Source organism: Dama dama, chromosome 6 (genome assembly GCF_033118175.1).
Source record: "Dama dama isolate Ldn47 chromosome 6, ASM3311817v1, whole genome shotgun sequence".
NCBI classification, from domain to species: domain Eukaryota; kingdom Metazoa; phylum Chordata; class Mammalia; order Artiodactyla; family Cervidae; genus Dama; species Dama dama.
This window is the reverse complement of record NC_083686.1, coordinates 11,459,657-11,472,447: the sequence shown is the minus strand read 5'-3', so window position 1 is coordinate 11,472,447 and position 12,791 is coordinate 11,459,657. Positions and strand designations below refer to the sequence as shown.

Genomic DNA, 12,791 nt, shown 5'->3' with positions numbered 1-12,791 from the left:
TCAGATAATTATTGAGCTGCTACTCTGAGCAAAGCCCAGGGCCAAGCTCTGGAGATAAAGACAAACGCAACACAATCCTTCCCCTCAAGGTGTTTCCAGTTGTTCTGTTTACAGGCCAAGTTCTAGGTTCTGGGGACATAATGGGGATGATGAGAGACACTGTCCCTGCTGCCATAGGGCTTATACCTAAAGGGTAGTCATGCATGGGAAACACTTGAGGAAGAGAAGGGTGTGGCATTGAAGGGACACGTGGGATGGGGTGTCAGAGAAAGCTCTTTGAGTGAGCAATGTTCACTTATCTATAAAAATGGATGCGACTTGATAAATGGTTTTATAGGGGGTGAGAGGAGTCAGTGAGATGATTGCATCTTACCATGGCTGTTGTTCACTCAGTCATGTCTGACTCTTTGTGACCCCATGGACTACAGAACGCCAGGCTTCCCTGTCCTTCATCATCTCCCAGAGCTTGCTTAAATTCATATCCATTGAGTCAGTGATGCCATCCAACCACTTTGTTCTCTGTTGTCCCCTTCTCCTCCTGCTCTCAATCCTTCCCAGCATCAGAGTCTTTTCCAATGACTTGGCTCTTTGCATTAGGTGGCCAAAGTATTGGAGCTTCAGCATCAGTCCTTCCAATGAATATTCAGTGTTGATTTCCTTTAGGATGGACTGGTTGGATCTCCTTGTAGTCCAAGGGACTCTCAAGAGTCTTCTCCAACACCACAGTTCAAAAGCATCAATTCTTCAGCGTTCAGCCTTCTTTATGGTCCAACTCTCACATCCATACATGACTACTGGAAAAACCATAACTTTGACTATATTGACCTTTGTTGGCAAAGTAAAGTCTCTGCTTTTTAATATGCTGTCTAGGTTTGTCATAACTTTTCTGCCAAAGAGTAAGTGTCTTTTAATTTCATGGTTGCAGTCACCATCTTCAGTGGTTTTGGAGCCCAAGAAAATAAAGTCTATCACTGTTTCCCTTAAATCCCCATCTATTTGCCATGAATCAAGTATCTTATTATAGGAGACTTAAAACTCAACTTAGTACTGCCTGAATCTCCTTTCCTTATCTGTGAGATGACACAATTGGAATAAATCATTGTTTTAAAACTTTGCTATGCAGAGTCCCCTGGGGTCCTCCTGGGGACTCCCAAGGAAACTGTAAGGCTGAGAGGCTGGGTTTCTTTGTCACTGTGGAGGCTCCACCTCGGTCCACTTCCCACTGGATCTCCTTTTGAGATTTCTTTTGGGAAAATTTCTTTTGGTCAAAAACAATACAACACAACACAACACACAATGGTCTGGATGATTTTAAAGGTTCTTCTAGGCCTAACTGAGGGAGGGAGGAGTAGACTGAGATAAGTGGCTTCTTCTTCAGTCCAGCTCTTCTGAGAGGGCTCCATACCTCTCCAGAGAAGCCAGATAATGGATTTTATTTCACAGGCACTAGATCTATTGGTCTGACCTCCCACATGACAACGGATTCCCCTTCCCAATAAACCTCAGACGCCAAAAAAACAAGCAAACAAACAAACAAAAAAAACCCCAAACTACCTCATTGGACAAAATTACCATTTTCCTTATTGCGTTTTTTGAAAATGCATTTTAGATAGTATAGACTTCCCTGCATGAATTCAAACACTAATGCACTAATGGCAGACAAAATTTGCAGATGTTCCTAAACTGTAAAAATACAAAAATACGACCCAGGTTGTATTTCAACAGCAGCAACAATCTAGTTAACGTTAAGTCATTGACTATTTTGATGAGATTACTAAAAAAACTTAGGCCACAGGGTGCTTCTTTAAGGCACAAAATCAGAAAGCAGGAAATGATATGCCCTCATTTTATTGTGTATTGGCTTCAGCAGCAGAGCTCCCTGAGAAACTGCCTTATATCAGCTTAGTGAAGCTAGATGTCGGATGTCCAAGACACCTTTTTTCATACACTGTATCTATTGGGGATCAATTCAATTCACTGAAAAAAAAAAGTTCAATAAGAAGACTGAGTATCTGGAATTCAATAGGAACATTCCATTTATTGCTTCAGAGATATGCATCTCATTTGATTCAGTGATTGTGAATTTAGAAAAGGACATCTATCTTGCTTTTATTCATTTGCTTACTCTTGAGCCCCTAGTGTATGTCAGGCATGGATTCATTTTTAATAAATTTATTGATGTAGGTGTTGGGGAATATAATACCAGGAAAAAAAAGTTTCTATTGTTATGTAAACTCACATTCCAGTAGAAGGAGATAAAAAACAAGCAAAAGTATATGATAGCAGGTGGTGATAAACACTACAAAGAAAAGTGAAAGTTGGGTGTGTGAGAGACGGGAGATGGGGCTACTGTTTTTCCTGCAGATGCCAGACGACCTCTGTGGAGGGGCAATGACAACAGAAGCTTGCAGAAAGTGAAGGCACGCACCATGTGAATGCCTGGGCAAGCGTCCCTGACAGAGGGAGCAGCAAGTACAGAGGCCCTGGGGTGGGATGAGAACCAAGGAGTTCTACTCTCTGGGCTTCCCTGGTGGCTCAGATGGTAAAGAATCTGCTGGTAGTGGGAGACCTGGGTTCAGTCCCTGGGTTTGGAAGATCCCCTGGAGGAGGGCATGGCAACCCACCCCAGTATTCTTGCCTGGAGAGTCCCCATGGACAGAGGAGCCTGGCAGGCTATCATCCATGCGGTCTCAAAGAGTCGGGCGTGACTGAGTGACTAAGCACAGCACACAGCACTCTCCAGGCAGCGGTGGGGGAGGTGAGAACGTGCCCGGGGTCACACGGGGTCATTTAGGCTGTGATGAGAACTTTGCCTTAACCCTGGTGCATCTGTTCTGTATGGGCCTCCCCTGGTGGCTCAATGGTAAAGAATCCGCCTGCAGGGCAGGAGATGCAGGAGACCCGAGTTCGGTTCCTGGTCAGGAAGGTCCCCTGGAGTAGGAAATGGCAACCCACTCCAGAATTCTTGTCTGGAAAATTCCATGGACAGAGGAGCCTGGTGGGCTATAGTTTATAGGGTTCCAAAGAGTCAGACCCAACTGAACACACACACACTGCATACACGCATCTTTCCTGTACCCTGTCTGTAAGCAGTGTACCCTCATTACAGTGGAAGTTTTCCCTGGCATCAGTGAGTATCCTCCTCATTTAAAAAACATGTGTATGCGGAGCTACTGCATGGTATAGTAATTCCTCTCCTGGGTGATTATTCTGGGCTTCCCAGGTGGCGCTAGTGGTCAAGAACCCACCTGCCAATGCAGGAGATGTAAGAGACCTGAGATTGATTCCTGGGTTGGGAAGATCCCCTAGAGAGGGAAATGGCAACCCAGTGCAGTATTCTTGCCTGGAGAATCCCCTGGACAGAGGAACCTGGCAGGCTACAGTCCCTGGGGTTGCAAAGAGTTGGACATGATATACTAAAGAGAAAGGCAAGCATACACCCATACCAAAACCTGTACATGAATTTTCAGAACAGTACTATCATAAAAGTCAAAAGGTAAAATCCATCCTAATGTTTATTAACTGATGAAAGAGTAAACAACATGGCAAAAGGATAAATAACTATATCTATACTAAGGACTATGATTTGGCAATAATAAGGAATAAAGTACATGTTACATGTTACAACATGCTGCATGTTACAACATAGATGATCTAAAACATGCTCATTGAAGGAAGCCAAAAGACTATGTATTACATGATTTCATTTATATTTCAAAAACCTAGGATGGGCAAAGCCATAGAGACAGGAAGTATATTAGAGGTTTCTTGGGAAAGGGGAAGGTTTGGGGAACAGCTTTTAATGAACAGGTTTTTGTTGGGGGGAGATACATTTTTCTAAACTTAGATTGTGGCCATTTGTTGCAGAATTCTGTGAATATACTAATGTCATTGAATTGCATACTTTATCCTTTAAAATTTTTATTTTTTAAATTCTTTTGGCATGCTGGATCTTAGTTCCCCCACCAGGGATCGAACCCATGCCCACTGGAGTGGAAGCTCAGAACCTTAACCACTGGACCACCAGCGAAGTCCATCTGTTTTTAAAGAGTCAGCCTCTCTCTCTCTTTAACAAAAATATTTATTATATTTATTTGGCTGTGCCAGGTCTTAGTTGTGGCATGCGGGATCTTTAGTCTTTGTTGTGACATGTGGGATCTAGCCCCATGACCAGGAATTGAACCTGGACTCCCTGCATTGAGAGTCTTAGCCACTGGACCACCAGGGGAATCTCTGAATTGTAAACTTTATTTTATTTTATTTTATTGTAGTGGTTTTTGTCATATACTGACATGAATCAGCCATGGATGTAAACTTTAAATTAGTGAATTTTATAGTATGTGAACTGTATCTCAATAAAGACATTTATAAAATTCAAAAAATAAAAAAGAATAAAAAATGTGTGTATGATATCATACGCAACAACAAAAATCCTGAGGGCTTCAGCTATATCAAATATGTCTAATAGTAGTAATTTATGCCATGGGTTTCTCTTATTTATTGCTTAGATAACTGAAATGTTATAAATTAATAGGTAGAAATGATCTTCAGGGACTCCACAAGTGAGAAGACTAGATCAAAAAGATGAAATACGTCATCCGAGTGTCATATAGCTTTGATAATAATTCAGATAAAATGCAGGCATCTTTTTTTGGGGAGGCATAGGAATTGTTTAAGAAGTAGTAACAACTCAGGTATACACTGGAAGAGGATGCGATTTGGAGCTGGACTTCTTGAGTTTGCATTTTGATTGTGCTACTTACTATTGGTGGGGTCATAACAGGTGCTCAAAAAATGCTTATGACATAAACAAATGGATTGAGAAACAGTTGCAATTTTTATTCTGGAAAAGTGAGACTTGGTTACTCAGACTTCATGGGAACTCATGTGTGGAGTAAATGAGTTAATGCACTTCAAGTAATGACTTTTATGGCATAGCAATAAACAAATATTCCATAATTGTTAGGAAATTATTGCATAATGGAAAATTACAGGGAAAGTGGCAATCTACCTTCCTGATGAGGTACACAAATAACTCAAATGCTACGAAAAGTTCCCTGTCACATCAGAAGACCCGAACAGGTGTTCTTTGGGGTCTTTTCCCATCTTGAGATTCAATCAAGCAGTTTTCTCTAGGAGGAGGCTGGCGTGCTCGCCATCTGGTGGCTGCATATGTAATTAGCAACATCTGCTCGACTGTTATTTTGCTCCTGAGTTTGCGATAAGATAAAACCCACTTCCACTGCAAAATGTATTGCTTCTTGAGAGACCATGTAGACAGCTGAACACAGCATGGCGGTAGAATCTATTGGACCCAATTTGATTATCTCCATAATTTATTAGAGTGGAATCATGAAGTTGTCAACCTCACAGGGGTCGTGAATTTAAAGCAAAGCCTCTGGAAGAAGACATTACTTTGCCTACAAAGGTCCATCTAGTCAAAGCTATGGTTTTTCCAGTAGTTATGTACGGATGTGAGAGTTGGACCATAAAGGCTGAGTGCTGAAGAACTGATGGCTTTGAACTTGGTGCTGGAGAAGACTTTTGAGAGTCCCTTGGACTGCAAGGAGATCAAACCAGTATATTCACTGGAAGGACTGATGCTGAAATTGAAGCTCCAATACTTTGGCCACCTGATGTGAAGCACTGACTCATTGGAAAAGACCCTGATGCTGGGAAAGATTGAAGGCAGGAGGAGAAGGGGATGATAGAGCATGAGATGGCTGAATGGCATCACTGACTCGGTAGACATGAGTTTGAGCAAACTCCGGGGGATGGGGAAGGACAGGGATGCCTGGCGTGCAGCAGTCCATGGGGTTGCAAAGAGTCAGACCTGACTGAGCCACTGAACAACAACCGGGAGAAGAAGAAAGTATTGTGAGACTTGTTTGTCCATTTTGGGGCAGGGGTGGTGTGTCTGGTGGCATTTATGAGAGCTGGTTGTTAAATTTTCAGGATTCTGCAATGCAGGTGTTAAACACAGCCATTATTAAAAAAATAATTATGTAAATGTACACTGAATTTATGAAAAAAGTAGCATATGCTCAAAACTCATGACTTCCCGATTATTCTACCACATCTATCTATGCTGTTGAAGTTCTTTACCTCTATCATGTCTAAGGTGGAAATCACTAAATATGGCATGTCTTCCCATCTTCATGGATCATCTTCAGTGATCCTGAAATCTGCCATAGTGGGAGTATTTACACCACAGAAACCGACGGAAGCTACAAATCAGGGTTTGCTCTATTGTTTGGTATTCTCATCTGTGATGTAAATGGTTGGACAAGAAGATAGAGATTCAAGAATTTATTTCTTGATGGAAGGGGCAATGACACAGATGGGATCTTTGAAATCATACAAGTTGGGTTCTAATCCCACCCCACCCCCATCACTTACTGAGTAATCTTGGGAAAACTATTTAAACGTTCTGGGCTTGTTTTCATGTCTATAAAGCACAGATCATGATGTGCAGTTCCTTGGATGGTTAAGAGTAAATAAAAGACACTTGTTTTCAATTAGCTCCTAGTCATTTTGTGTTAAATATATGCAATACCCTTTGTTTATGAAATATGGCCATGACAATCAACACTTTTGGAAACAAAGCATCAGTGTAATATTATGTAATTAAAACATAGACTTTGGAAAAAATTGGATAAAACCTGGCCTCTTTGCAGTATTTATGATGTCTCAGAGTTTTATAACATTAATACATGAAAGCGAACCACTGGAATGTCATGTCCTGATGATTAATTGCAGGAGCATCCAAAGAAGAAATGATCCAAGTGGCTAGTGTATATTTCACAAGGCCTATTCTGAGAAACCTTTTTGAGTTTTTTGAGAAAGTCTGTGGAAACTTTCAGAAATTAATTTCAGAAGTAAATTGCTGAAACCACTCTTGGGGTTGAGTGGGGAGGGATTAGGTTAGGCAAAGCCTGGGATATGGGAGGAACCTGCTGACTTTAATAGCTCCTCAAGTAATGTTGGAAAGTGCAGTTTCTTAGGAACATCTATGTCAACAGCTGCACCATGGGGCTTAGTAACGGGTGTGGGATAGAAGTCTCTTTCTAAACGAGCCTGGGAGACATCTTTTCGGCTGACATCAGTGTCTCAGGGAGTGGAGGCAAGGTGGGTAGGCAGGGCGAAGCGAAGGTCCAAGGCTTCAGAGGCAGTGGAATGGGTGGATTTGTATGTATGAATCATACCCATGGATTCACAAAAAGCTGGAGGACATTGTGTTCTACCGTCTTTCTACAGATGGGATATTAAGGCCAGTGTGTGTGTGTGCTCAATCACCTGATCGTGTTATACTCTTCACGACACCATGGACAGTGGCCTGCCAGGCTCCTCTGTCCTTGAAATTTTCTAGGCAAGAATACTGGAGCGGGTTGCCGTTTCCTACTCCAGGGGACCTTCCCAACCCAGGGATCGAAATTGCATCTCTCGCGTCTCCTGCATTGGCAGGTGGATTCTTTACCACTGTGCCACCTGGGAAGCCCCAGGAAAATCAGTTGCCTAGATTTATAACTGAGCAGGACCTTATGGGACCTTCCACCATATCCTTTGCTTTAGCTCCTCTCTGAAGGCCCTAGATAGCTGTATTTGATGCATGTTTCCTGAGTTGTTTTACAGATGCTAAAACCCCCACCAAGAGAGGATGTTAACTACTTGATGACCATGAGCACAGAGCCGAGGCTTCCTCAGCACTGATCATGTGAATCCTTGTGATACCACCCTGTTCCCCCATGTACCCTATCGCCCAACTCCCTCACCTGGCTTTTGAAAATGCTTTGCCAAAACCCTTCGGGGAGCTCAGGGTTTTTTTAGATCGTGAGCCACCCAGCTCCTTTCATGGCCCTTCAATAAACCTTTCTCTGCTCCAAACGCCACCCTTTCAGTTTGTTTGGCCTCACTATGTGTTGGGCACATGAACTTGCACTAACAAGTTCACATCACAAACAGAGATGGTACCAGTTGGGTTTCTTGGCTTGCCCCTTGCAGACCTCCACATAATGGGAACTGGTGGCTAAGCATCACAGGCTGATCTCTTGGTGGTCCTGTGACCCCCGACAATGCTTATCTGATACACTTTTATTAACATGGGCTAAATTTTAGAGTTACTGTAGGGTTTACTATGCATCCACTGTGTGCTCAGCACAGTGCTATGTGTTTGCTGCAGGGAAAACAATGTTCAGTCAGGTCTGATGTTTAAAGTTAAGCAACTTATTTTCATATTCATCGGTAACAGATTTATTGTGTTTGCTCAGCACCAGACTAGATTAAGCATGGTTTCAGCCTACACAGAGAGGCAGGGGGATCTTCCAGGGCAGGGAGAAGGGCAAGAATAAGTGAGGGAGGAAAGAATTGTGAAAGTCATTCGTTCGGTCCAGTATCCCTTTGTCGACGGTCCATCATGTGTCAACAACTGTGCTATAGGATTTGTATCAGTACCGTACAAGAGACAGGTATCTTACAGATGTAAGAGCATTTCCTCCCTTTTAGAGATATGGAAACTTCGAGAGGTTAAGCTCTTTGTCGATACTTGTGAAGTCGTAAAACTGGGATTTGAACCCAGGAGTCCTTGTCCCCAGATCCAACCTTCACGCAACCACATTTTGGCTGCTACTGCATTTCAGACGTAATATTTGACCTTCTCTGAGGTCACTGCCTCACACCTCAGCTCTATGTCCCCTGCTATGTGATTCAGTCCTGGGACTCACAGTTCTCCTGTTGGGGCACAATTAAGTATTGTTTTGAGTTCCCACAGAGACCTGACCAGACTGTGGGCTCCTTGTGGTCTACGGTCTTCTGTACCCTGGCACAAAGTGATTTTGAATAAAGTGGACTTCTACCCTCCACCCTGGTAGTTATCACATGGTGTTGTAACTGCTTTGTCTTTTAGCTCTTCTATTTATGGCTTCTTTACTGCTCTCTATTGAAATGTGTGTTTGCTACATGAGTGGTTATCTAACACTTTTCTTCTTCTCTGTGTGACGGTGAGACAAAATATTGTCCTGCAGTTTAACATCTATAACATTACAACAGCTATAACATTAGCTTTGAACTGATCTTGTATCAATGTGTCTATCACTTTTTTTTTTTTTTTTTGTGCCTGAACAGGAACATGACTTCTATCACTTTTGAGCCACTGTTTGTGGCTCTGAAATAAACTTGAATCTAAAATGGTAGGATAATCTTAAATTTATTTCTGACTGTTTCTAGGTCTGTGGCCTAAAGCTTGTGATTTTTGTTAAGGATATCATCTACAGGAAGGCAAATTCCATCCTTTCTGTGATGTTTCGGGTCGCCGTGTTCTGCCACTAGAGGACAGTATCATCCATCACTTCCTGCCTTTTGTGCTAAAACCTTGCATAGTCTGTGCTAAGCGCTGTGCGGAGTTACTTTAGCCGTGTCCAACCCTGCTCATCTCTGCGGACAGTAGCCTTTCAGGCTCCTCTCTCCATGGGATTCTCCAGGCAAGGATACTGGAGTTTGGTGAGTGAGAAATCATTTAGGGAGTTTGCAGAAAAAATTTTAGCTACTAGCAACTATAGTAAAACCCTGGAAACATTGCCATGTTGCCAAGAGACTGGACTCTGGTCTAGGGTCGGACTGCTTGTTCTGTGACCTTATGTGAGCTCCTTCTCTTGTGAGGCCTCTTGGCATAAGATGAGGGGGTAGATCCGGATTAACTCAAAACTCTTTGGCATCTAAATTTGACAAAAAGCAAACTGGTAGAAAGGTCTTTTGATGGCCTAATATGGAATTCTATTGTACTTCTTTTTAACCAAACTCATGTTTCTGGATATACAGGTTCGGCCACCTGGTGTGTAATTCCCTCTTTCTTTTCATGCATAGCTTATCATATTTTGTTATAAATTCTTTCTTATATATGACGTGCTTCTCACCTCTAAGGAAATTGGTTTAGAGTTTGTGCTTGGTTCACATGGAAGGCAAAGAAAAACCCATTTTAGCCTCCTTTCTGCTCAGCATTAAGAAGCTAAGCCAGTTAGAGTTGATCTGAGCTGTTGTGCAGCAGAAATCAACACAACATTGTAAAGCAATTATCCTCCAATTTAAAAAAAGAAAAAAAAAAGAGAGAGAAGCTAAGCCACAACCTCCTTTGAATATTACAGCTACCCTCATCTAAAAAGAGAGTTTCTTCTGCATCTATGGCTAATGCTAATTAATGGTTCATCACAAGCCCCTGAGAAGGGAATGGCTACCCACTCCAGTATTTGTGCCAGGAAAAATTCAGGGGCAGGGGAGCTTGGTGGGGTGCAGGCCATGGTGGTGTCACAAAGGGTCAAACACGACTAAACGACTAATGCTTTCACAACCAACTTACACTATATGAATACTTTGCCCCCAAATAAACTTTTATCCATTTTTAGGAATGAATAAAAGAAGCCAAGCTTCAGGGAAGATAAGTTCTTGAAATCTGACAGTTTCCAGATAATGTCAGAATATGATTGCAAGAAAAATAATATGAAATGTACATTAACATAAATCTATAACTGCTCAACTTGATGAAAAATATCACCATAAAACTCTGCCATGACTGAACCACCCAATATGTTTTTCTCTATGACATTTTGTGAGAATGAATAAATTATCTGAGAATGTGTTTGCATCAAACATACAGAATTTTGTAATAAACACATAAATCATTCAAGCATTTTCCAGAAAGTTGCCTGATCCAAAAAACGGGGATATTCATATTACTTTTCTCCCTTCCAGCTTCTTTCTCAGTACAGTCCCTTAGAGCTCTGGATAGTAATATAAAACCATCAATTATGGAAGTGTAGGAAGAGAAGACACAAAGAAAATTACTCTCATTGCAGAAGTTTTCCATGCAACTTACAAGCTGAACTTCTGTGAGCTTTGTTTTCACTGAGGTCCCCTCTGCAGTCTACACTGGGGTCTACTTTTAAAAGGGGCTTCCCAGGTGGTGCTAGTGGTAAAGAGCCCACCTGCCAATGCAGGAGGCGTAAGAGCCATGAATTCGATCCCCGGGTTGGGAAGATCCCCTGGAGGAGGGCATGGCAACCCATTCCAGTCTTCTTGCCTGGAGAATCCCAAGGACAGAGGAGCCTGGCGGGCTACAGCCCATGGGGTCATAAAGAGTCGGAAATGACTGAAGCGACTTAGCATGCATGCACTAGTTTTACAAAAGCAGCCATATTTTTCAGCCATGGTACCTGGATATCAGCCATCATCCTCTATAAAACTGGCCGGACTAACTTAACTCTGAAAGATGTGGTCTTGTACTCCTTGAGGGACTGCTTTACTGTTTTCTTACTTGGGGCAATTGATTTACATGAAAAAGCAGGCTCTCCCTTTTTGAATAGACTACCAGGAAGATCGAGGCAAACTAGTAGTTTAAATTTAGTAGAATGCAATGACATGTGCCTGAGAATCCCGAATTTCATCTTTACCTTTGTCTGTCTCTGTATTTCCTATGATTTAAAGCTTTTTCTGCTATACCATATAAGTTTTTGTTAACTACTCCAACATTTGTGAGCTAAGGTGAAGTATAAATAAATAGATGAATGAATAGTTGTGATTTGTGATTTATAATGAGAAATATATATTTGATCTTCGTCTCTGTGTCTGGCACAGAACTCCTAAATCCTTTGGAATTTCTTAAGTGATGAGAGCTATCTAGGTGTCTTTTGTAATGTTAAGGAGATGACTTTCAGATCCTATCTAAGGATGGGAGTTGGTTGCCAGTGGAGTTGACCATGTGATTGGATGGTTGAAATGTACAGTCCCCCAAATCTAAACCTACCCCCACTCCAGGAAGGGGGAGTGGCTTGAGACTGAGTTCAGTCACCAACGGCCAATGATGTAGTCAACTGTGCCTACATAATGAAGCCTCCACAAACTCCCAAGAGTTTGGAGCTTCCAAGTTGGGGAACACACAGAAATTCAAGAACCATGGAAGCTCCCTGCCTTTTCCCAATATCTCCCTTCTGTGCCTCTTCCATCTGACTGTTCCTGGGTTATATCCTTTTATTGATACATTGGCGATTTAGTAAGTAAAATGTTTCTCTGAGTTTTGTCAGCCACTCTAACAAATTAATTGAACCCAAGGAAGGGGTGAATGGAAGCTTCAATCTATAGAAGCGCAGGTGACAATCTGGGTTCATGACAGCATCTACAGTGGTGAGGTGTGGTCTGGTAGGACGGAACCCTTAACTTGTTCGTCTGATGCTGTTTCTGGATGGACAGTGTCAGAACTGGATCGAATTGTAGGACACCCAGCTGGTGTCCACAGAATTGCTTGATGACGTGTGGGTAGGTGGGGGAAATGCCCCCTGTGCATGCTGGAATTGGTATTAGAGCCATCTGGATTGTCACACAGACGTATTAATATACGTAGCTGCTGCTGCTGCTAAGTCGCTTCAGTCGTGTCCGACTCTGTGCGACCCTATAGACGGCAGCCCACCAGGCTCCTCCGTCCCTGGTATTCTCCAGGCTAGAATACTGGAGTGGGTTGCCATTTCCTTCTCCAATGCATGCATGCGACCCCGTAGATGGCAGCCCACCAGGCTCCTCCATAGAATGGTGGTCAAAGAAGATTCTGCTATCAAAGAAATGAAGCTTCATGTCTACAGTGAACTATTAAAAAAAAGAGAAGAATTGTGAAACCCATTTCTTACCTTTCTCCCCAGGACTCATTTCTCCATAAATGGCTATGAAGGTTCTACTATGATTAGGACCTCTGTATATAGCAAATGATTATGGTCTGCCTGGGGGTCCCTCTGTGCTCTGTGCTCTGAGCCCTT

At 42.4% G+C, this 12,791-nt stretch overlaps 1 protein-coding gene across 3 annotated transcripts in view; it reads right to left on the bottom strand.

The window, feature by feature from the left end:
• The window catches only part of CLNK (cytokine dependent hematopoietic cell linker), a 202,483-nt gene that overhangs the window by 56,895 nt on the left and 132,797 nt on the right, over positions 1 to 12,791 (bottom strand). The window lies entirely within an intron of this gene.